Genomic DNA, 25,569 nt, shown 5'->3' with positions numbered 1-25,569 from the left:
GCAGGCCCGGCGCTCCGCGGCGCGCCCCGCGCAGCGCGCAAAGTTGCATCCGTTCGCTAAATAATTACCTGTTGCGGGTTTATTTGTGTAACTCTGCCGAGCGCCCGGCTCCCAGCCCGTGCGAGGTGGGGGGTGGCTGTGGGAAGAGGAATAAATTACCCTTTGTCGGCTGTGGGGTGAGAACAACTTTTTTTTTCCCCCTTTTTTTTTTTTTTTTTTCTTTTTATTTCTATTTATTTTCACATGTAGAAATCTGGGGCCATCTGGAGACAGAAAACAGTGTGTCATGAGGCACCGTTGCTGTGTCTGGCTCTAAAAATAACATCTTGTTGTTAGTCTGCGCCGGCCCTGCTGGGATTTGAGCGCGGTTTGTCAGAAAGTAAAGAGCTCTGCTGGTGCTCAGGTGTGTTTTCTTTGCCCAGAAATGCCCCTGTGCGCGACGGAAGGAATCCTGCGGAACAAATGTTCTGCTGTTTGGCTTCCTCAGAAGCCCCGGCTCCCTCCTTTTGTTGCTTGCCACGAAAAGAGGTGCCATTTCGCATCATTCTGCAGAAATTGTTTGAATTAATGCAAGTGTGAATTCTTACCGTTTGAAGGAAGGTATTAGCATATCAAAGGTTTCTTAGCTCCGGCTCAGTTGAGAAAACTTCAGCTTGTCTTCCATTTGCTTCCAAGAAGAGGCCCAAAGGGCAGAGGGAATTGTAAAGGGGCAAAATGGGGAGGTGGATTTGGGTTATGTTTCTGAACTTTTGCTGTTTCGCAATTATGCGAGTGAAAAACAAGGTCCCTCCGCTGCAGAGCCCTTGCGAGCGCTCGGACAATTACACTCTATTGATTAATGGTTTGTTCCGAGGAAAAAAAGTGACCTTTTATGACAGGCACGGTGGCGTGGTTTCTGATGCCTGCTCTCAGGGAGGGGGATATAGAAAGCCCTTTCTACCGCGCTCATGCTCTGGGTATGGCCTACACGTTTCTGCGTGGAGGGCTGAATGGGGAAGACCTTCTAATTACTTCAGAAAACAAATGAAATCTTGTAATAGAAGACCTCTCGGTTCCAGGCCTTTGAAACAAATATGCTTCCCTCCTTAACGGGTGGGTAGGCTGGAATAATAGATATTTTTATGGAGAGTTTTAAAAGAAGTTTTGATCACCACCGGCCATATGCTTCCATTTCCTTTTCATTCCAGGAAAAGTGAAAATGAGTAATTCTTGTAATCTCATTTAATCAGTGATACTGTGTTTACTAAGATAACCTAATTTGTGGTTAGTATTACCCTATCATAAATAATTTGAAACCAGCTATGGCAGGAGTGCTGTTTTGGTGGCTGTGTAGAACATTTATCGCATTGCAAGTTGTTTTATGAGATTACATATTCATAGTTTTTTATTCTTTTGTTACTGTTTTCTTGAGTTTGAAAGGGGATGTGGCCTGGCCTACCCTTTTATTACCTTTGCAAATCAATATTCATAATCCAGCAACCCAAAAGCCAAGCAAAATCCAGTTATCCATCAATAAGTTGGGACCTTTTCCAGGGACCAGATGTTTCTTGGGAACTGTATTCTGGTTTATATCTCTGGCAAAAAAGAACTTCCTATGCTTTCCTTGCGTATTGCTTCTTTCCACACCTTTTACTTGAATGATACAGATACTAAAACACATCTTTTGTGTTTTTAAGAAGTTGGTTAAAGTCCTTGATATGCAGCATTTGGTCTGTTGTTTGGGGGGTTTTGTTTGTTTGTTTGTTTTATAATTTTTTTTTTCTTCTGGTTTACCATTTGGGGGGTGTTGCTTTACTGCCATGAAAGTGATGTGCCTTTAGAGTAGGATATTCAATTTCAGGCTTCAGTTTCCTTTCATGTAATGAAGGAACTGAGTATATATGGTATGTCTTGGTGAAAAACACTGCAGTTGATCAAGTAATTTATATAGATTTCTGTTATTCCTAGATGGGCATGGCTATTTGGGCATTTTGTAAATAGATGTGTTTAGTGGTCCTAAAATTACATAATTACTTTCAGGTAATTTCCAGCAGTATATTTACCTAATGTCTTTAGCTGTCTAAAGTAGTACCTTTTGGTGGTGTAAAAGGAACATATTGATGTAATTGCCATTATCACACTTAAGTTGCTGTTAACTAGTCTGCTTTGAATGCAGAGTGCTATAAAGAAAGTGCATTATTCTTTCAGCTATTAGGGATAATTTAAAAATTGTCTTGGAAATGTTGCACTTCGGTTTATGTGACGGCAACCCCAAATTCGACGAACCTCTAAAGGTAAAAAAGTAGTAAAAAGAAGATTTTCAACATTCAGATGACAAAATTGGACCACTTAGAGAAAAATTAACGTGCTGCAGCAGCACTTCAGCTGCCATTTTCAATCACTTTGGGTTACTATGTGTTGGCAACAGTAAAAAAGCATAGACGCTCAGATAGCTTAGGGAGCTGGTAGTTGGGGGAATCAGGATGTTGAATCATGTGGGGTAGAACAAACCAATTACTTCAGGTTTTGTCTTGAGACTTTCCAGTAAACATTTTTTTTCCTGGCTTTTGGCTCCCCTGCTCATTAATAGACCAACATCAAAGCAGGCAACCAAACTTCCAAATGTTATAAAAACTAATGTAAAGATACAGATCTCACATGTAGTCTTGCAAGTCTTAATTTAAAACAAGCAGTTGGAGTTTTTATTGCTGCAATTTTCACAATCAGCAGAGACATTAACACCAGGCTTCTGGGTGTTTCCCTTCTTAAAATGAGCAAGAGGAAAGCTTTAAAAAACCCAAAGTTTGCTTAGTTAGTTCTTATTTGATCACTTCAGAAGCTTTCTAAATGTTTTATTTATCTCTTACCACTTTTAATGCATAAAGTCAGGAAAGGGGGTTACTCAGGAATCCTAGTCTCTAGTAAGGAAGCACCTTATTAAAATTTAAATAAGCAGGGTAGTATAGTCCTAGGAGTTTGTAGTCTTTAAGGTTAATAGTATGTAATAATATGGTTGGTTTTATTCTAAAAATGCGACATATAGACATGACATTTTGATGAATAGAGATTTTTTAAATGAGAATAGTTGTGACGAAAAAAATTTACTACAGTTAGAAGTACAGCTTTTTTAAAAAGTCCATAATTTTCACTTAAGGGTTTTGGAGAGAGAAGTCTCTAGTTAGGCAAAATATTTATCAAAGTTTTATTTGAAATATGTTTCTAGGTAGTGTGTCATAAATTAATGTAAATCATAATAACCATACAGTAGAAAGAATTGTTTGACATCTAGAGAGCACAGAAACACAACCGTAAGTTTTTACTGAAATTTGAACTAAAACTTTATGTATTTGCAGGCCCTTGTTCATCCTGTGTCCATGTAAAATGTTGCCATACCTGTAAGAAAATACTGTTACCTTGTAGTATGGCTCCTGCTGAGGATTGTGCCAAGCCTAAAGTTAATGACAAATAACCTAGCAGTAACACTTTATATCAAAAAACGCTCTATGATTCCTCTGCATTTCCAGTAAGGAATAGCTGTGGATAACTGATTATACAGGAACTGGAAGTAACAAATAGGGATTTTTACCTAGTCAGCTGCAAGGGAAGAAGTTAAACTATGTCTGGTGTGTAGTGGAAGTCATATCCATGCACAGGCAGACAGTCAGTTACGAACCAAGATACTTCAGAGCACAGGCTAGTGAAATTTACAGTCAGTCATGTTACTTGGAGGTGTCATGTTAAACAGACCCTTTCAAAGCATCTTTTAGAATTGATGTTTGTAATGTACAAAACTGACTTGAAATTGCAAGAAATTGACCTTTTTAAGTATTTACATGCAGCTTTTAAACTTAAAAGCTGTCTATTATTTTTAAAAACATCCTGAGTTTGAAACAAGTAAAAAATTTAAACCATCATGTTTGTAATTGGATGTCAAGAAAACTGGAAAGACAAAAACCTGTTTTAAGGCCATTCTCAATACTCTTAACAATCATGTTTAATATTTAAATACTTTTCAAAGATAGCTGCATTTTGTTTCCAATGGTTTTTAAAATAAAAGTAGCAGGTGGCTCTGGAATATTAGTAACTTGCAATTTAATTTGATTATATTTGATTATATAGAAAATACTTCTGGTCTTTATTTAGAAAATGTGATTCTTTTTAACATTCTTAATTTAAAAGGTGAAAGATGACAGGCTTAAAGCCGTCTTCAATAGATAATTTTCTAGGAGTTCAGGTTTCTTTCAGCCTGTAATATACAAGATGTGTTTCTACAGCATGGATTGGGAAGATTGTGCCGCTTAATATCAGCAATTTGGTTATAGAAATACACTTGCTTAGTGAGTGCTACAGTCTGACAGCATTCTCTAGATGCAAACTGATAGTTAACTAGAAATTGATTCCAAAAGGAGGAAGGAAAAAAGTCTTCCAATTCAAAATTGTAGTTTTTCCAGGTTACGGATTGTTACATTAAATGGAGTATTTTATGGGTTTTAAAAGAATATGTAATATGCATACGTCATGAATTCTTTCTTTCTGATTTTCATGAGGTACTCTAATGATTGAACCAACTCTTGCTTGCCATTTACCCAAATTATTTAGAAATACATGATAGTAAAAAGCATTGCAGCCTGACTGAAGCAAGCACAATGCTCAACACCTGCAGGTAGAGTGCAGTCTCTAGCAAAATGCTGTTGATTGTTACTCTGGCACAAAACAAGCTTAAATACAGTTTGTTTAATTACAACAAAAATCCTTTTTTATGAGTAAGATACTCCGTGTTTGGGGAATGCTTTGTGTGTTGTCTGCTAGGTAAAATCCCATCACACTTGTATACGTTTGTTCAATTATCAGAGCAGCTAAGAGGAGGAAAAAAATCAATTTACCCTGAAAAGCACCAGAAATAAGATTATCTTGGCTAGTAGGAACTTGCCAGCACTGTCTAAATTGCCTAATATTATCAAATGTTGCCATTTTTCATGTTCTGTAAGAAGGATATTGACTATTCTACATGTCCAGGTCTGCTATTTGTCTATTTCTTTATAAGGTATAAGCATGTCTTATTTTTATTCCTACAACAGCAGTTACAATAAATCGGAGGATCTAACAATATCTTTATAAAACAGATGGAATAATACCATTCACTGGAGAAATAGTATTTACTTGAGATAAGTGATAACAACTAGTTTTTTCACTTGTTGTTCTCGTAGCAGACAAATGTAAATACCTTAGCAGACATTTCAGAGTGAAAGGCGAGAGATAAAATGTAATTACTTTTCAGGGTGGCTCTGACAATGCCCGTGTTCTTGTCTGTAATACAAAAAAAAAAATCTTTGCTCATCACCTCAGAATATGAAGGCCATTGTTACTTCTCAATATAAAAATATCTTCTGATTTTTAATGTTGACCTCAGTATTCATCTTTAGCTCTTCTGTGTAAGCTGGAATCCATATAACCATAAATTCTAGTTCCTGTTATCCAACCGAGCATTTAATAGAGCACCTAATGGTGCTCCTCCAACTAATGGACTCTGCTCCTGTATTTTTCTTGAATGCATAGCATCTTGCTTCATTCAGTCACCAAAACTAACTTTGCTACAAGGACAGGCAACACGACAAGTTAGAATCAATGGACCATTTGTAGGTTACAAAGTCAGTTTACTGGAATTTCAGAGGAAACTGGTTGAAAAGAGAGGACAAATGTCACTTTGAATAGAGATGTTTAAATCAAGACTTCTGCCTGAGGGTAAAATTTAGGTCTGTTGTAGCCTAGATGTAATGTCTCCCTCTACAGAGCACAGCATTAATCATGGCTTGACAAGTGATCATGGGCTGAGAAAAATAGGGCCTGTCTTGGTTGTGTGGTTATTTTTTTTTCTAATCTTAATCTCTTAGGAGCACATTATAAACGCTAACATTTACACAAAAAGATTTAAGTATCAATGTCTGTGTTTCAGTAGTGAGAGTAGCTAGCTTCAGAGAAAATCTAGTTAGAGCTAATAAGAAGCTACTTGTGTTTCTTACTTAGATGCAGTATTAGGAATATTTTCCTTTTAATGTAATGCAGGGCTTTTTCGTCATAAGAGATTTATTTTATGCCATTTCCTCATACAAATATGGTAGAGTCTCGGTCTGCCTGTTTTGTCCCTTGGTGTACTAAATAACTCTGAAATCTTTTTTCTTTACCCTTGCTCTACAATGTGTTTATCACCCAAGAAAGATACTTCCTTTTGCAAAACAGGCAATATAGGGACAAGAGGGAGCAGTTTTTCTAAAATGTAATACAGATGAGGGGGTTTTTTTTGCTATGTTTATATGTTAATGATGTGTTACTTGATTGCAGTGGGCTACAAAAGCTGGAATGAAATAACATGAATGAAGAGTGCTATTTAAAATCCCAAGTTCTGATACTATATGAATTTTGTTTAATACTTAAATAAGGGATGTCTTGATTCATAGATAGATGTGGGAGTGTTCATACCTTTTATGGTAAAGAAGGGAATTTTCCCATTTCTTGGGCTTCTGTGCTGCTTCCTGTGGTGGGGACAGTGTGGGACTAGCCAGACACTGAGTGTTCACCACTGCTAGAGAGGTGACTCTTCTTCAGGGACAGTTACATTTGTGTGTGCAACTGTTGGAAAAATAGATAATATCAGCAAAGTAGCAGCAAAACGATTTATCACCAGAGAATTATGCTTTAAAAATAAGAGTACTTCTCTTTATCCAGTTGCCTGTGGATGTGATAAAATCCCCAGTCTCTCGTTTAAGTTGGGCTGCTGCTTTCCTTTGTGCCCTCTGTTGGTATTTTCCCATCAGTCGACACCTCACACCGATTACTGCTCTGAATCCAGATGACAGAATAATAACGCCGATTACTGTTAAAAGTTGTTTCTGGCAGCTGGGGAGGGGATGACCGACCTTGTTCCTGACTATCAGACTTGCTTTGCTGTTGATGGGCTCGGGTGTGCGTAGAGAGAGAGCCTTACTGTGAAATCAGTGCTGCAGTGCTGGAGAGCAATCACATGCCAGAAGGAGACTTTAATTCACTTTTCTGTATATTCTCTTATAGTATCACATTTGTAATTTTTTACAGCATAGCAGTCTACGCCGGGGTGAGCAGTGTTCAGAAACAATTCCCTCGCAGTAGGCAGCATTGTTTCTAAATAAAGCGACATTTTAAGAAAATATTTCTGAGAACAAGTTCTGCTGTTGACTCTGCATTTCTCTGGCAAATTCCCGATGCCCGTGTTGATGGTAGGCAGAATTTCTTTCATCTGATCCAGGCATCCTTTCATTAGACTATTACACTATTTTTTCAACTTTCTCTGTGTGAAGTGACCAATTTGGAAAAACCTGCTTTCCCAGAATGAATAATGTTTGCATCTTCAAATGAGTGTTCTATGGAAGACCAATTCATAACTATTTTGTTAGCAGTGTCTCCGGCAGCTTTTATTTACTTCAGTGTAGTAAGTATTTCTTAAACGCAGACTGTCAATTGGTGAGGCTGATTCTTCTGTAAATCAGTATAAAGTGCTGAAAGGAGAGAAAGTGCCTCAGCAGTGGTGTGTTCCTGGCTGAGCTTCTGTGCCAGGAAAATGGGTTGAGGCTGGGAGTTGTTTTGAAGAGAGAGGGGAGGTGCAGGCTGACATAATTTGAAATTGAGAAGAAATCCTTTTGCCCTTCAGGCAGTAATCTTACCCGTGCTTGAATAGAGCATCATCTCTCCAAAAAGTTGTTGACTTTTTTTTTTCCCCTGCTTGCTTTATTTTCTCATTCTTTCCCTCATTTTAGCAGGTGTATAAGAGTATCTCATAGTAACTGGTTGCTGATCCAACTGTTAAAGATATTCCATCCACAAAGAAAAGCTCTATTTGCAGCAGTCTCATCATCTTGAAGTGAACACCCAAAATTTGTCTTACATTTATCCTATGTAAGGGCTATAGCCATACTGGAATATCAGGAGTATTTCCCCCCACCCCCCTTCTTCAAAAAAACAAACAAACAAAAAAAAACCAACCCTGATATTGAAACCATGAAGGGTTGTATTTTGGAGTTTATTTTCCCAGTGAAAATTAAAGTTGACATAGGGCATATGTGACTTTATGCCCAATGCATATGCATTTATTTTATGAGTGTTCCTTATGAGTCTAAAGGCACTACTTGCAAAAAGGGAGATTTTGCTCTGTAAGAGGAACAAAACCACAGGCATACGTTCATTCTCTCCGTGTGAGAAGAGAAATTAATGTTGGCTGATGGCTTCCCAGTTTTTTTAGTGTGTGATAAAGGTTAGATAGGATGAAGGCTTAATTACAATGCACTTAATATTTATAGCTTCATTCATTGAAGCTTTGTCCCATTTGCATTGAAGGGATTTTTATCTAAAAAGCTCATGCTATTACGGCCAACAAACTTGAGACATTTTAAGGTAAGGGTAATGTCTTTTGGAAGAAAAACAATTTACTTCCAGTTGGATGAAAACTACATTGTTACTTCATGATTTGATTTAAATTGATAGGGACTCTTTTTTAAAATTTGATTTTCAAGATAACTTACCATTCGGTTCAATTGCATTTTAAACTTAGGTGGAGTGCTGTGTAATTGTATCCAAAAGTGGCATTAGGTTATTCCTCCCAGCAGTAAATAGAATGAAGTAAATAGAATGAAGGGATGCTGCTGTTGGTTTTCAGTTAGAGAAATGCATCTCTAGCATAGGATGAATTTGTTTTACTGTTTGGGGTGGTCTTTCATTTTTGTTTAGTTCTGGAAAAGCAGAACAATTTTTTTATTTTCATTCTCTTTTTTTTTTCTTCTCTTTTTTCTCTTTTTTTTTTTTTTTTTGCACTGAAAGCATTTAGGTGACTTTGGGAAAAGAGATTTGTGTGACTTGATTTAGGAAAGACTAAAGCTGAATGTTTAACTTTTCTGAGGAGACAAAAAGACACAGACACAGAGCCAGGAAAAAAAAAAGAGAATGTTTTCTGAGTTACCTCCTTATGCTGGATAGCATTGGAGAAGGATTTCTGGGGGAGCTTCTTTAAAATGATGACTGATTATTTGGTTTCCTATGCCGGCTGTTACCCACATTTTTCACATATTTTTGCTCATTCTTATTATTACCTGCAGAGGGAGCTTGTATATGAGATAATCAGAGTAATCAAGGCATTCAGGGCTGAATTGTTTCCAGTAAGTACAATTTCATTTCACAGTGCCTTCTCTGTTATGCAGAGCAGAAAGGCTCTGCAAGACAGCTTTTAAAAAGGCTGTCCATCAGTAACAGCAAATCACAGCGGGCAAAGATTTTAAAACATCAGTAAGCACAAGCTAACTTAAAAGATACTTCATATTTCAAAGAAGTGCCTTTTTACCAAAAGTTTAAAAAGGAGCTGAGGAAAACAATTCTTGCCGGTCGAGGTGCAAGAGGACAGTTTTGGTATTCTGTATGACAGGAAGCAGATTTTTACTGCAAAAACTGTCTTCTCAGATTCTAAAAATGTCATATCAGCATGAGAGAGACAGCAGAGTACTTTCAGGTCTTCGGCACATCTCGTGCAGAGTAGTGTGGTAGCCAAAAAGCAGTAGGTAAGTATTTTCTATTTATGCAAGCAGTGTTATGAATCATAGTCAAGGTGTCTGCTGATGCAAGGCTAATGCTTAATTTTGCTTTTTCTCTATTTAAAATATAAAGAGGTGAATGAGTTTCATCCAAATATAATTTATGAATTGATACAGTCGGGGACTAAAGCAGGCAAACAGTTGTAAGGATTTCTGTGTCAAGCTTTAATAAATACTGACAACAAAGAGCAAAGATGTCTTAACCTAAGTTTGTTTGTAAATTGTAACTTAAAAACTAGCTTGAAGAATCAGAAATTTGTATTTTAGGTAGTAATTTTTCCTTAATTTAGCATAATGAAAGAAATCATCTGGTGTATTTCAGGCTTTATAATTTGTATTGTAATTATCTGGATGATGAAAGTGTGTGATCCTTCAAAAAGTTAAGACTTCAGAGAAGAAAATAATTAATATATAATATAGTTTCACTTGCTGAGCAAGAAGCATAATAGATAGTACTTAGATGAATTCTGTACTATTTATCTCTGGAAAAATGGCGGCAATCATTTTGCTTTAAAATATTTCAGTAAATTTAAAGATGATGTGCTATGATATTTTTAGGAAATAAAGCAGTATGTATGCACATTCCATAAAACAGAAACAGCTTTCTCTAATATGCTCTCCTGTGATAAATCTGTGGCATAAATCAGTCCAAGAGTTGATTTTTTTTTTTTTCTTATTTGTTAGTTTAAACGAACAGAACTTTAAACTTAGTATACGTTCAGCCTAACGTGGTCTTATGGGTTTAGTTTGGATTCTCTTTTTAAACACCAGGAAAGATTTACCATATCTAAAAGAGTAGTAACTCTGTGTCAATTTATTATTTATACTGGCTAATCCTTGCTAATGTGAAAAGTCAGCTTGTTATTGTAACACCAAATGGCCCTCTAAGTAGGGAAACAGTTAAGTAGATCTCCTGTAATAGGTTGTTGTCTAATAAAGAGATTTATGGTATTGGCAAGGGCTATTGTATAGGTATTACCCTCTCACAGCATGATCATGTATTATCTTAACAACTCAGTGCCACATTTATGTTGAGCATTTTCATAACAGGGTAAGAATATTAGCCACAGCAATTACACCCCAATAGGATTATAATGGTAAGATTTACAGAAAATACGTAAGTTATGTCTTTCATAGAGATTTTGGTAGGTGCTAGGAGTTGAAAAGTTGTACCATCCTTTTTGCATGGGAAAATACGATGTATTAGTCATGATGAAGAAAGAGAGGTTTGTTAATTTAATCTTGTTGAGGAATTGTGGAGAGGCCCTGGACATAATCTTTCTTTACACAGTCTGTCTTTTTCTTTCCTGGTGAGGTAGGGATGTTTCAGAGGTTCCACTCAGAGTAGGCTGCCATACAATATAAAAAATCAAGACGTGTATGTAACTTTAGTTCTGTTGTGAGGATAATGCAGCTGGGGTTAAGATATATTTTACAGTCTTGTATTTTGCAGGTAGAACAATAGTAATTTACATGGTACATTGGAAGAGCCTTCTTGAATAAAATAATGTACTTTTTTTGGTTTAGCTGTAGCGTAACATGTTTTCTCTTTCACTAGTGCCAGGTTTTTATGGTGATAAGTAACTTAGATAATTTTTTTAATTACTGCAAGCAACAAAAGTGACAATAATGTCATACTTGTACAATTTTTATGTAAGTGACATTCAAGCTGTTCCTTAATTCTTAAAATTTTCCATCTATTTTTTAAAAAAACAAAAAAGTGAGACATTAATACTCACTTACTTGGCAGAAGGAATGTTCCAGTCACATTTAATAAAACTGAATTATGTTTTGTCAATAAAAAACACTTATGGGGACTAATTGAACAAAATATATTAGGTTATATAGTCATTTATGAATAACTGCATTGAGTAGTACGGCAGTCTGCGTGGCAGTGTGATGAAACAGCCACATATTCTAAGATGATATCTTGAGCTGTAATTCAGTAAATACTGAAATAATTAATGTTTAAAAATACCTTTTTTTCCCTGTTTTCCTGTACCAAAATTATAAAAAGGTAATTCCAAATTAAGAAAACATATAGATGACAATTCTTATTGTATAAAAAACTTGCAGTACATGTTCCATACATTGTAGACATGCAGTAGTAGTACTGGTTAAATTTGTAAGACATGACATTTCCTGGATGCTTTAGATTAATTTTATGTGTAAGAGTTTCTATAGAAAGATTCTGTACCCATCTGTTTTAAATTGTTATTGATTATCAGAGAAAAGATGTACAAGTTTCTTTTGACATGAAATATTCCACTTCTGAAAATGTGCTAGTAGAAGTTGCACACAGACTTAAATGTTGTTTTTTGTGGATTACTGGAAAATAACCGGGACCTCAAAACTCCTTTAAAAAGAATACTCAAAACTTCATTATTTTCATAATGATGGTAGCAGCGTATGGCTTCATGTGTGACCAGTAGCTCATGCATGTTGCATCTAGTGCAAAATTCTGGAACTTTGTCTTTAGTTTTGTGTTCAGAAGAAGAATAACATTTTCTATTTTAGACAGACTCCTGTAGGTTCTTAGGTTGGCTTCGCATTTCATTCATTTTGAACTGTGGAAAGCGATCGTATCTTTTGTCTGTAAGTAAAAAGAAGACACAAAAGGATGAATGTTACCCCCAGTGAATGTGGAGCTCCAGCCGATTTAAGAGCGTGAACTGTGACTGCATTGTTGAGGGCAGCGCTTGGCTTGTGATACCCAAGCTGAGAAGAAGCCAGTACTTAGAATAAAAGGGCGAATAATGCATAAAAATTCAGTAAGAGGTAAAGTATCTTATCCATGTTTTAATACTACAAGCATTTATAATTAATTTTAAAAGTATTAAAATAGATTGCAGTGGATTTGTTTTACACATATTTATCATTAAAAAAAGTTGTCTCATGTTTTAGAAGACAATTTCTACATTTGAAAGAGGAAAATACATGCAGAAATATTCTTACCAAATTGTTAGCCTTATGTGCTCTCCTGAAACCTGTTCAGAATGTGTATATATCACTGTGACGTAGATTAACCATTTTTCTTTTTGTACAAATGCCTTTATGAATGGTGTCTTAAAATCAGTATTTTTCTGTTTGCAAGACAACAAATCAAAAGCACAAATCCACACTGTAGTCATTTTACTTTAGTGTGCATTACAAGTGAAGCCACACTAAGTCATACTTAACTGCCCACAGACAGCTAAACCTGAAGAAGGGGCAAGTCTTTTTCTTCTTCTGTCTTTTTTATTATTATTTATATCTCTTTGTCTCTTTGGAACAGCCGTGCTGTTATGACTAATAAAGCTTTTGTATTTGGCAAATGGGATGCAAGTAATCAGCAGTTCTTGGCTCATGACTGAAAAATCTGCCGAGCAGAGCACATAAAACCAATATAACCTTTCAAGTATACCTGTGAATAAAATTCTTCCTTATGCTTCTGTCACCTGTATAGAATTCATATATCCTTCCTACATCTTCACTTCTAATGGTATTACTTCTGATTACAGTGATTTTTGGACAGTGGCATGATGAGCAAGTACTGCTTATGGACAAATTTGAATTTAAAAAACAAATATAACAATATCGTGACTAACAGTGAACTCAGCATCTTTCTACTATCTATCTAATTAACAGCCAGTTGAAAATTTTGATTTAATATTAATTATATTTAGCTTAATTTCCCCCAGCATGTGATATATCACTAAGATTCCATAGTCAGTAAATTTCTTAGTTCTTATATATTTTCCAGAGAAAATCACTCAATATCTGAAACAATTATTTAAAACAATTTTTTGTTCAATACAATTTTACATAATTAAAAAAAAGTTACCAAAGTCCTAATGTTAATTGAATCAGACTCAAATAAATGAAAATTTTTAGTAGGTCTGCTGGAAAATGTCTAGTAATTTATTTCTGTTTGTATTTTAAATAGATTCCTAATAACCAATACACCAAATAATGCTGCAGCATTAACAGATTATTAAAACTAATTGGTAAGGGTTTATGAAAAATACATGGGGCAGTGAGGAAATTTCTGTGCTGTGGTTAAGCAGTTTGCACAACTGTGTTCACAGCCTCTGCATAGGTGAGAGATAGGATTTGTGTACCCTTAAGTACTTTATTACAGCCATTATTTAAGCTACCTAAAAGAAAACTGTTCAGATCTTGTGCATATATGAAATATTAGCTGCTGCTATACTAACTGGGCAAATATGCTTAGTGGAATTACAGTGGGGATCACAGATGGTATAAAGGAGTACCTCCTGGTATCATACTCCAACATTCACTCAAGCTCATCTAACCATTGAAAAGGTTGTGTTTTTACTGCAGTGTAGGTGAAACACTGAATGCCAGTGTATACAAGAGGTTTCCACACTTCCCCACCCTCCTCAAAAAAAAAAAAAAAAAAGGAACAGCTTTACTGCTGTAGGCTTGTGACTTGTAGCTCTCTGGTGGCATGGGTTGTGTCATCCTGGATGCAGTGGTGGTGTCCACCATGGCTGCCCCTTGGGTCTGGGGAAGGATGAGTCCTTCTGTCCTGCAGGTCCAAATTCTTGGCTTTATTCTCTCAGTTGCTTCATGATAAAATGAAGGTGTAATTAGGACTAATTTAGCTAATCATCATGAACTGGAGGTGGTCCCATCTGCCCTTCCCCCTGAAAACCTGCCTGTGCTATGTAAGTGCGGTCGTTGTGAGAGTGAAGGGGGAGCTTTGTGTGTGCTGTCTGCAGATGAAGATCCTTGGAAACCAGGTTTGTCCTTTTTCTGTTATTCACAGTCAAAAAGTCAAAATCTCCATTTTAATGAAGACATTTCAAAGAACAGACGGGCTGAGAAAGATATTGTATTTCTTTACATGCTCCTTCCTTTTAAACGTGGAAGAACCCTTAGGCTATAAATTAAAGTGTTTTACCCTTACTGTAGTTGATTTCGGGCTGCCCAGTTGCTGTGAGGAGTTAAAGTTTAAAAAAAAAAAAAGGAATTTTGTAAATGGCTTGGCAGTTTCATGATTTTCACTCTGTGGTTATCTTTTGTCCCCCTCATGTCCTGTTTTTGTCGATATTTTCCTTTCACCTAAGAACTATAGCAAGTGGGAGGAAAAGTAACTTGAAAGAATGTAGTTATGCCAGCCATGCATTTTCATGTGGGAACCTTTATAATGCCTTCATGTAAATGACATTTGCTATGGAAACAGTAAGAGCACTTATGAGTAGAAAGGTTCATCCTGTGCTCCATGGGAAACACTGATTTACTTATCTTCCTTCCTGGAAAGGGCACACATGTGTACTGGGGCTGGGGGAGGCTTTAGCCATGCTCCCTGCCCAGGGTTGCAGGGGAATGGTGAGGGGACCCTGGGAAGCTTTTGGGAGCATCCCAAGCAATGGCTGGAGTCCCTGCGGTTTCACGAATGTGTAGGAAATAGAGACACCTTAGTGGATAGGTGTATTTTGCCTTTTTAATTTTGCCTGGTAGAGTGTTGTTTTCTTTTTCTTTCCTTAAGTCGTTGGGTTCTCAGGTGTTCTTCAGTTTTAGTGAATTTCTGGGGGGATCCTCCCTGTGCAGCAGCTGGGGTGGCAGACGATGCCTTTTTTTTTTTTTTTTTTTTTGCTGGCTGGATTCCAAGTTGTTTCCTAGAGTCCATTTTTCTTTAACCTGGAGCAAGACGAGATGTAGATTTTTGTTATTTCAAAAGCTTCATATTTGTAAGCTTTGTTGACGAGTCTTGTAAAATTTAAAATTGTTTTGCAGTGTTTGTTACTATCCCTACCACATTCTTAAAAATTAATTGTCTTCTTGAATAGTGCTTCCCAATACACTTGAATTATTGATGTTTTGGTCCTTAGTGGGAGAGCAGTGGTACTTTTCCTCCCATACCACAGCCTGTTCAACCCCAGTTTAATGAGTTGTACTCCAGTACCTGTAATGGAATAACAACACACCCCAAAAAAATCTGAATTATGGCTTATTGAATGGGGCTAAAAATAAAAAGTGGGAAATGGACTTGTGTGGAAGTTCAGGTTTTAAGAAATTGGTGCTCTGCGAACGTTGAAGCAATCGGTACTTACTATTTGGAAGTTAGACCTGTTAGTGGTCTTTGCAAGATAAATACCTTCCTAGACACAAATGCAAGATTTAGTAGCATATTTAAATATTTGAAAATAATTAGATGAATGTATTTTTAATTTTAACTATCTTAAGCTGTTCTTAGAGACTGTTTTTTATAAATATTTTCAAAAGTGGATTAAATAATAACAAACTTTTACCAATAGTAAGTAAATATGTGCTCATGAATGTGTATATACTTGAGTACACATATGTCTGAGTCTTTATTAAAATGTTACTTATTTAAAAATAAAAAGTGTCCAGTTTATCTTGTGATAACATTGTGAGATCAGGAGAAGAAATGTGTGTCCAGAGTCATGGATGACTGCTAGCCAGAAAGAGCCTGTTTTCCTTCATTCTGCTCTCAGCCAACTGGACTGTACAGCTGTGTGTTCTAGTTAGTAAATAACAACACTGTGCAAAAGCTAAAAATTAGTATTAATTTAGCTGTTGTAAAATAGTACTGTCACAGTGAATTTGTTTTTTATTGTGGAGAAAAGAAGTCATTGGGGTGAAATTTCTAGCTGTTGAAAACTACCACTGTGCTTGCTGCAAGCTGTTCTTGTATTGTATACCATGGTAGGCTTGGACTAGATATTTTTATTTTTAAAGATCTCTAAAGCTGCTATTTTAAGGTCAAAAATGCCAAGTCACCTTTTGACTGAAGAGATATTAAAATAAAACTGAATAACTTTTGGTGAGTATGTTGATAACCAGGCAGTGTCAGGTGAAGTGTTCTGTCATGCCTCTGTCTGTCACTTCTTACATATCTGAGAAGATGGACCTTTAGGTTGACTTGGTTTGTTTTCCTTTCCATTTTCATGTGTATTATTCATCCTCCTGTCTTTCTTTTTTTCTTCCAGAAATAAAATCTTAGGTCAGCCCAATAGTGACCCATAAGTAAGCTGTACATGTATTGCTGTTGCAACCTCTTCTGAACTTGAATTTTAAACAAAATACAACAACAACCAAGAAAAAACAAACCAAAGCAAAAAAATCCCAGAATGGGCAATAGATGTGTTGAAATTGTGGTCAGCTTTTTTTTTTAATTAGTAGTATTATTATGGCATTGTGAAATCATCAGCCCCTTATAGAATATTGCTATGGCGCTGTGAAATCATCAGTCATTTATAAAGAATGATTGCTTGCAGCACAGCAAATGTTTCGAAATAACTGTATGCAGGTACAGATGCAGACATACATCTCATTGCACGTGTGCGCTGGCCCCGCTTGTAGCATCGAGTGTCCCTGGTCTCGTTCTCTGTCTCTGCATTTATTACTGCTTTCTCCGAAGAGTTTCATGCATTCTGATGTGGATTGGTGGGCTTTTCATATGGATTTAAAAGCAAATAGTTGTAGTCCGTGTAGCTTGCAGTTGTGTCCTGGAGAGGAGTAAATTCTGCAGATTGGGTTGGAGTGTGGCAGCTGATGCTAAATGCTGGCAGTCCGCTTGAAGGAAATGCAGTTACGCTCAGATATTTCATGCGAGCAGGTCTTTCCCTTTTCTGTGCGGTGCCGCGTGTTTTGTGATCCCTATTGACTTGCATTCCTTCGCCGTCAGCCTTCCTCCGCTGCCTCGGTGCCCGCGTTGTCGCTGGGCTGGGCTGCCCGGCCTGTGCGCGGGGTGAGCCTGCCCGCGCTGCGGCGGCGGCGGTCTCAGGCCTTCCCTTTCCGTCTGCCTGCTTTCCTTCTGCGCCCTACCCAAGGGCTTTCCCGCTTCCTCTGCACTCGAAACTAGCTGGGGGGGAATGCCGTCTTCCCGCTCTGCCTGCTCACTTGCTTTTTTATTTTTTTCCCCTTCCCCTTCTCTTTCTTTTTTTTTTTTTTTCCCCCCGTTTTTTGTTTTTTAGCCCGGCCCCATGGTGTGACTCTCACTGATTTCTGGTGAGTAACTGGCAGCACGAGGGAGGCTACCTGATGATGATGATTTCATTGTGCATCTGATTTGCAATCTATTGCAGAAGTCCCTGTAATGCTGACTGCTGATAGTGTTATTTAGTGATAGGAATTGAAAATATTAAAGTACATAGAGCACAAGTTAAATCAAGGTAGCTTGCTGAACATGTGTACTAATCGAATGGTTTTGTGAGTGTGAAGGTTTGGCACAATACCGTATCTCTGGACAAGATGTGAAATCTGGTGATCTAGATTAAATTTGGAGTTTTTCAGATTGCTGAACGAGAAGCTGGTAAAATGGCATGCATTTTCTTAACAGGGACAGCTTCCCCTAAATTTGCTTTCTATCTGTTGAGCTGTCAGCCACTCTGTCACTGAAGGCTTAAAGCTGTATTCATGAAAACAAGAGTTTTCTGGATTTCAAAGAAAATGCTATTTTTGTTAAAAGTAGCAATCAGACCAAAAGGTTAAACTGTCATCAAAGTGTCTGTAAAAATATGCTTAAGACCCCATTCTGTTCTTGGCTGTCGGAAGAGAAGATGACTTGTAAATTGCCTTTCATAAAAGTGAGTTTGATTTAAGGTATTAATAAAATCTAAATTTGTGCATTCTAGCTGTGGGGACTGAAGATTTTAATTTAGTGAAATGCCAGAACAATTTTTTTGTGCTCAGTTTGATGAGTGTTATGTGAGAATTCCATCTTACTAAATTAGGGCAGACATATATATTACGGTGTTTACAAACTGTTATGATTACAACCTGTTAAATTTCATCTTTAATATTCAGTCCTCTTTGAGCAAAAAAGTCACCTCATTTTTGTCTCAGCGCTGTTGAATTCTTGTGTTAAAATAGATTAGATTGCAAATGTTAATCTAAGTAACTGTGGAAAGTTGTGACCTGGATTTGAAACAGCCATGAGACTATCACAGCAGCAGTGGATCTTCCAGAACATGTAAGGCTGGCACATGGCGGGGATATGTCTGATGTGAGAATTAGAGTGCGGGTGAAGAAATAGCCTGAAAAGAAAATCATGTGCCAATATCATTTTATTATAAAATTTAAAAAAATGAAGAAATCATCACTTTAATATAAAACTGTGTTTTTACAGGCAGCACACAGTAACCTAATACAAACTTATTTTAAAACAGTAATCTAAAATTCAAGCTGTATTTAAGAAAGACTATTTGTGGCACTGAGGCACCTGGTTCTTAATCCTCGTGTGCTTCCTCCAGCGACGGTGATTCCGATCTTCGAAATATGAATGGGAATTTCAGGTGCGGACTTCAGCCTAAAGAAACTATCAGTTTGAGGAAAATACATACTTAACGTACTTCCCTTTTGTTTTAGGCTTTTTCCTTCTGTCCTGTAATGACTGCTTTTTTCTCAGCTAAGCCTGGCTCCAGCCCTAGTTCTGGTTACTTTTAAAGCCTGATATCATCAAAAGGCCCTGAGTGTTAGTTGTCAAGCACTGGCATTGCTGGAATCTTTTATTATCTTATTGCTTTGATTTGCTTCATCTCTCTTAAAACGTGTCAAATAAGAATGTGGGCGATGTCAGGAGAATACGATAATAGTAATTTTTAAAGCAATGTTTTGACTTAAAAAATAATGTTAAAATAATCCTGTTCAAGCAAACTGTAATGTAAATTGGGGGACATTAATTGATAATTAAAACTAATGTATTAAATATTTTCTGCGTATGTATTTGATCTAGTTTGCTGTCCTTTTACATAAATGGATGTTTTTTGTACAAATTTATTCTTTCATGAAAGAAATGACCTTGCAGATACTGGCCTATGTGTCCATATGACAAAGTAATCTTGGGGCACTATAAGAAGGTATTCTAAGTGTTATCATATCTATTATTGCAAAGTTGACTATTGATTCTCTTCAGTTTCTGAAAAATACTAGGATTGTAGGGCTTATGCAGCATAATCTGCATATTACCTATCTGTTTTTTTAAAAGCTCGAATATGACTTTGTTCATTTTCTTCACTCCAGAGAAGGATGATTGGCAGGCTCTGGCATTCGGCTGTCCACAGCTGAACTGCAGGGCTTGAGTTGCCTTGGCAGGGCTGCAAGTAAAAGTTTGTGCCGCTTTTGCCAACTGTGTTCTTGGCTCAAGCTGATGTTACACATCTCTCAACTCCAAAGCAGGCTCATTTGCCAAATTCTACCTAAAAATGTATGCTGGAATTCCTAATTAAATAAACCCCCTGATATTTATTTTACTCCTTGGGAAGGCATGCATTCTTTCACAGTAGATGCTGCTTTAATAGAAATACAAATAAAAATTTAAAAAGCCCAAGGTGGATTAGAAAGTTATAGCTGGTATTAGGAGAGAAATTGTCTCTTGCAAACAGAATGCTAGCTTTGGTTTCTTCTAAGTATTGAAATTGTGCGACTTTACCAGGTTCTTACCTGAAATTCTTTGCATACATACATTTTTTTTTGTTTATTTTTCAAGTATTTTGAAAATCATTCCACTACAAAGGATAATAGCAATCCGTATATAATTTCATTGGGTTTTCCAGCTATATAGCATTATAGCTACCTTATTGTTGCCATAAGCTAAAGTTACCAGTTGAACGATAAAGGTATAATTTATGCCAAACTAGTCTGGAAGCTTTTTCAGAAGACTGATAGCAACTGCTTTTATACATATTGCTATGTAAAATGCTTATTAATGTTAGCAGATGTTGCACTTTAATCCCCCAGAATGATTGTTTGGTAGCAGCAGGAGATTTATTAAGCTTGAGTTGTGTGAAATTGTGTGTGCATAAGCTGCTATTCAGATTGTAAAAATGCCATTGCAAACTGTAAAAAAGTTCTAGCTGTAACTGGCAGAGAGGTATTAGCTGTTTTAAAAGAAGTGTATGTGTACCACTGGCCCTTTTGCTATAACCTCTTTATCATTTATCTTCTTGTATTAATGTCACTGAATTATTAATTCATGAGCAGGTTGGATAGGGTGAAGGCACCATTTAAATGTGTGGCACATGTATCCTTATCGCTGGAGACATGAAAAGAGTCATTTTTTGTTATCTATAAAATGGAAAGGACATTTAAAAATTTCATTTACGGTAATCCACTTCACTTCCCAGTAAAACACCTAGATTATTGCTACTATAATATAATATTCTTATTAAAATTTTGTAATCTTTCCACTCTCTCACTTATAAATACTGTTGATAGACAAATGTAGGCTTATTTTTTTCTGTAGTTGCACATACAGTTCATGAACTGCAGCAGAATGTATGAAGAGCAGTGTTTTAATAAAAAGCAATTCTCTTTAATTTCTAGTAAAAGAATACAAAATAAAAGCCAATAAGTATTTATAATTATGAAAGGCTAAATAAATTATCATCTAAAATCATGATGTAACCTAATTAAAGAAAAATATGATTTTTTTCCAAAGTAACAGTGTCATTGTCACATTGAGCCACCAAGAGCTATATTATTTAAAAGAAATTGTAAAATGTGGCGCAGAGTTCTTGGTCTGCTTGATGAAACCACAGAATATCAGAGGTCACATTGCTGCTAAAAAATGTGTTAAAAAATGTATCTTAAATTTCATCTGTATGGATGATTAAAAAAAAATTTAAATGTACAGGAAATATAATGTTTTCAGTCACTCCAATGGAAAGGGTTCATTCTCTTGAATGCTTTAAAAAGTATTCATTCTTTTTAAAAATTCTTTGCATGAAAGCAATTTCAGGATACTTTGTCTTCAAGTGCTCGTGGTAGTTGGCATGGCAGTAATGGAGATAACCCCTATTCCATTTTGTTTAATATTTAAAAGATATCACTCCACACTTCCCTTTTCACCATGCATGGAAGAGACCTTCACTGTTTCCACAATACATGAGTTTTTTCTTTTTATTTCTTCAGAAATTTCTCTTCAAAAGAGAAAATGTTATGTAGGCTGCTAGGGAGAAGAGTTTTAAGCAGTGGTACATGAAAGTTGAAGGAGCCTTCCTGCTGAATTACAATTTAGAGCTCTTCTTGCTTGTAACTTCTCCAAATGTAATCATTATAGTTTCTTGACTTAGACTTTCCACAAAATGAAGAAAAAAATAAATAATTTCTATTTTTCTGTTATAGTGTGAATAAATAAGAAAGCTCAGTTTTCCCCAGTTGAAAGAATGCTGCAGCTCTGATGAATGACTGGTACTTATTCAGCTGTCTTGCATAGTTAAGAATTTTCACCTGAATGTTCATTGCTTATTAAATTGTACAAGAAAATACTCTTAGCTACAGTTGCACCATTATACACCTCGGCAACTTGTTATGTCCTTGCAGAGCCCATCGTCCAGTAAGAGAATTGAATCCTTTGTTCCATTGCAGAATCAGGCTCTTTCTGAATAGATCCTGAGGATCTATTTGCCAAATTTATTGCATACATTTCTCCCATCCTCAATGATGTGCAAGCATTAGGTGTGTAATTCAGTGGTATATTTGTGTGTAGGTGCAAGGAAGAGAGTTAGTGCAGTGTGTGCAGTACTGTCATAGAGGACTTCTCACCCTTGAGTTTTTGACTTGAATGCGTGTATGAGAAAAAACAAGGGAAGAAAAACAAGGAGTTTGTTGATTTTTATATCATGATTTTAGAGTTTTCTGCCCTCCTAAGTGCTACTGGTACGTAAAGGTGCTGAACCTGAAAGATGTGTCTTCTGGCACTGTCTGCGTCTTTTTGTACTTAGGAAGTCCACGCAGAAGTCCTCCAAAGGCTTACGTAAATTCAGTGGAATTTCTACCTGTAAGTCATATTTACCTGGAGAATCTCTTGTCTGCTTAGAAGCAGTTAAAGACTTCTTCCCTTCTGTTGTCGAAATTAGAAATTTCGTTGTGGCTCATGGCCAAGTATGGGATGGTAGCACACAGCTCTTCTCAGGTTTCTATGCAAGTTATGAGCCACTACCTTTTAATAACTAAATGGTTTGTAAATGGTTTGGAAAATACAGCTTTACGGAACTACTCCTTGAAGTTTGTTTGGTGGTAGTGATTTTTAGTGGAACTAAAATGTGGTCTTCTAAATGTCTTGACCATCAGGCTGCTGGAAAGAAAACACTACTCTCTGATCATTGTAATATTAATTGTGCTTCAGAGAAAAGAAACAAAGCTAGGAATAACTTAAGAAGGGGTTATTTGAAAGAAGAAAAAGAAAGATGCTTAGGTACAGCATGTTTTAAAACATGATTAAAAGCATGCATTATTGAAATGGTCTTTCATAAAATGCATTATTGTGATGCTATGATAAATTCTAATAGTTGAGCATATGATGGAAGAAGAAATATTTAAAATTACCTTTCTCCTGCTGTCTTTATACAGTTACAGGTTTTTCACATTTCTTTGCATGCTCATCTGGTCTATTTTATCCTAGATTACCTCATTGCTCCCAAGAAAACCCTTTTGGTAATATTGATAACCTAATATATGACAGTTTTTGGTCATTATTATTTCATTTAGTGGTCATATGTATAGACCAAGAGGGAATCTGAATATTGATTTCACTGAATGGCTAGTAACAATGATTTATGAGTCAAGGATTCAGTGCAGTGAGCCAAACACAGCAGAGATTACATCTTAGATGCCACCATTGATTTTGATTCATATTTCACTGCACAATGATTAGGCCATGGTCTCACAGATGTTAATGTTAGAATAATATTCCTCTCTAAGCAAAAATCTGCCCAAACTACAGCCAGTGCATGGTGACTGTATCTATATGCCCACTGCTTCTGACCTTTTAAAATGGCAAATATTTTTCAGTTGCTTATAAAGAGTTGGTATTTCTCTGGCAATAACAAAGGGGTTTGATAGAATTTTTTAAAATAATCAAAAGTGATTTTGCTGCACACTCAAGCTTGTTCCTGAAACTGGAACGATATCATTTGTATTGAATACAGACCACTTAATATGATCATAAAATATGATCATAACAACTGATAGAAAATGGATGCTTTAAAATGGATGTTAAACCAGCACCTTCATGAATCTTTTTGGTAATATTCCTTGGCACGTGCTCAGCAAAGAAGTTTTCAGTGCAGTAGTTTCCAGGGAGTTGGTGGTACCAAACTGGGGTTTGTGCATGAATATCAAATGCTGAGGCTGCAGCACATCCCCCAAGAGGTCCAGTGTGTTGGGACTATACAGCCCCTGTTCACCCTGTTATAGCATGGATAAAAGTGCTGTGTTCTTGTCTGCTCTTGCCTGTGACTTGATTTTATTTTGGAAGTTAGTAATGCGTGCGTGTTTTGCTGGCTCTGTGTTGGTCTGTGGAGTTGTCTTACTTCAGTGTGTGTCAGCTGCGAAAGACAGAATCATAGAACAGTTTGGGTTGGAAGGCACTTTAAATTGTCATCTAGTTCCAATCCCCCTTCCATAGCCAGGGACACATGCTACCAGACCAGGTTGCTCAAAGCCCCATCCAACCTGGGCTTAAACACTTCCATAGATGTGGCACTGGCAACCCTGTTCCAGTGCCTCACCGCTCTCATACTGAAGAGAAGCTTCCAAACATCTACTCTATATTTACCATCTTTCCGTTTAAAGCCATTCCCCCTTGTCCTGTCACTGCAGGCCGTTGTAAAAAGTCCCTTTCCAGGTCTCATGTGTCCCTTTAGGTCCTGGAAAGCTACTGTAAGGTCTCCCCAGAACCTTCTCTTCTCCAGGCTGAACAGCCCCAAGTCTCTCAGCCTGTCTACATGGGAAAGGTGCTCCAGCCCTCTGATCATCTTTGTGGCCTCCTCTGGACCTCCTCCAACAGGTCCACATAATTCTTATCTTGGGGGCCCCAGAGCTGGATTCAGTTCTCAGTATCAGAGCTCATCTCTGTGCCTAAGCCCAGGGCCTAGCAGCCATAAAGAAGATCAGGTGTGTTGAAATCCTTGCAGTCAATTAGAGAAACACCATGTCGCTTCACAGGTACCGACATGTCTGACCACAGTCCCAGGACTTAGTTTTGTTTGTTTTGTTTTTCAGTCTACTTCCACTTCAAACAAGTTCTCAGCTGTTAAAAACAGTGGAGGGGAAGAAAAAAAAAAAAGAGATCAGCTAAGTGGCATAACAGCTTTGAGAAATAGGGGCCTTTGCAAAGCCTTGTCAAGGCTGTCAGCAAACAGTTTCCTGTCTTACAAGACTGCTGTGTCTTTGGTTGATGTTAGTCTAGTGATTTTTTTTTCCAGGGGAAAGAAATGAGATCTTTAATATAAATACATTATTTTGAGGATTTCTCTTCTGAGAAGTTTGAAAAGCCTTTGAATTTTCTTCAGCTGTTACAGTTGCTTCTTTAGGTTTGTCATGTGGCTCTCAGTGGTTTCGTAAAGATACTCATTATTTTCTTGTTTATTTTTGATGTTCATAGAATCTGTCCTACATAGGTTTGAAAATGAGAGCTATTTGTTTTGCAGTTTAATGAAGAGAATGGCAAACAGCCTCAGACTGTGCCTCTGGTGTCCACAGTGATCAGCATATTTAACATGCTCAGCATGACACTAAGATATTACAGCCGATAACGGTTGTAATTGACTTAAAGCATCCCTTTCCCTCCCCCCTTCTTTGGGTGGTGGTGATTTATCTTTGAGTCCCCAGGAAGCTGTAGTGACACAGAGGGCAGAAGTGGTAGAAAGGTTTTACCTGCACTGCTGGAGTGGAGGTGTTCTCATGTAGTGGCACGGTGTCACTTCAGGTGAAATAGAGGGAATTTGCAACGAGGATTGAGTGGCACCCCCTGTCTGCCCCCACCCCTGCCTTGATTCTGAGCATTTATCAAAGGCAAAACCAGAAATTCAGACTTGGCAAAAGGAGAGTGCCTGGAGCCAAAAAAAGCCATTCTTATTAGCACTAGCAAAGGTTTACTTTGCTGGCTTATTGAATGAGAACTCCCTAGAGTGTCCAGGCTTTATCCTGTGTTAACAAGGGGCAAAGCTGGCTTGTTGGGAATGGACCGCTGTGTAACGTGTCTGTAAAACACAAGAGTGAGGCCAAG

General features: G+C 37.0%; 1 protein-coding gene across 26 annotated transcripts in view; it reads left to right on the top strand.

Annotated features, from left to right (window-relative positions):
* ADGRL2 (adhesion G protein-coupled receptor L2) overlaps positions 1-25,569 on the top strand; it is a 384,708-nt gene that overhangs the window by 228,520 nt on the left and 130,619 nt on the right. The window lies entirely within an intron of this gene.

This window comes from Corvus kubaryi, unplaced genomic scaffold, assembly GCF_017639235.1.
Source record: "Corvus kubaryi isolate FWS band 111438036 unplaced genomic scaffold, C.kubaryi_AGA036_p1.0 37334, whole genome shotgun sequence".
Lineage (NCBI taxonomy): Eukaryota > Metazoa > Chordata > Aves > Passeriformes > Corvidae > Corvus > Corvus kubaryi.
The sequence above is the reverse complement of the archived record's forward strand: the minus strand, read 5'-3'. Positions and strand labels throughout refer to the sequence as shown.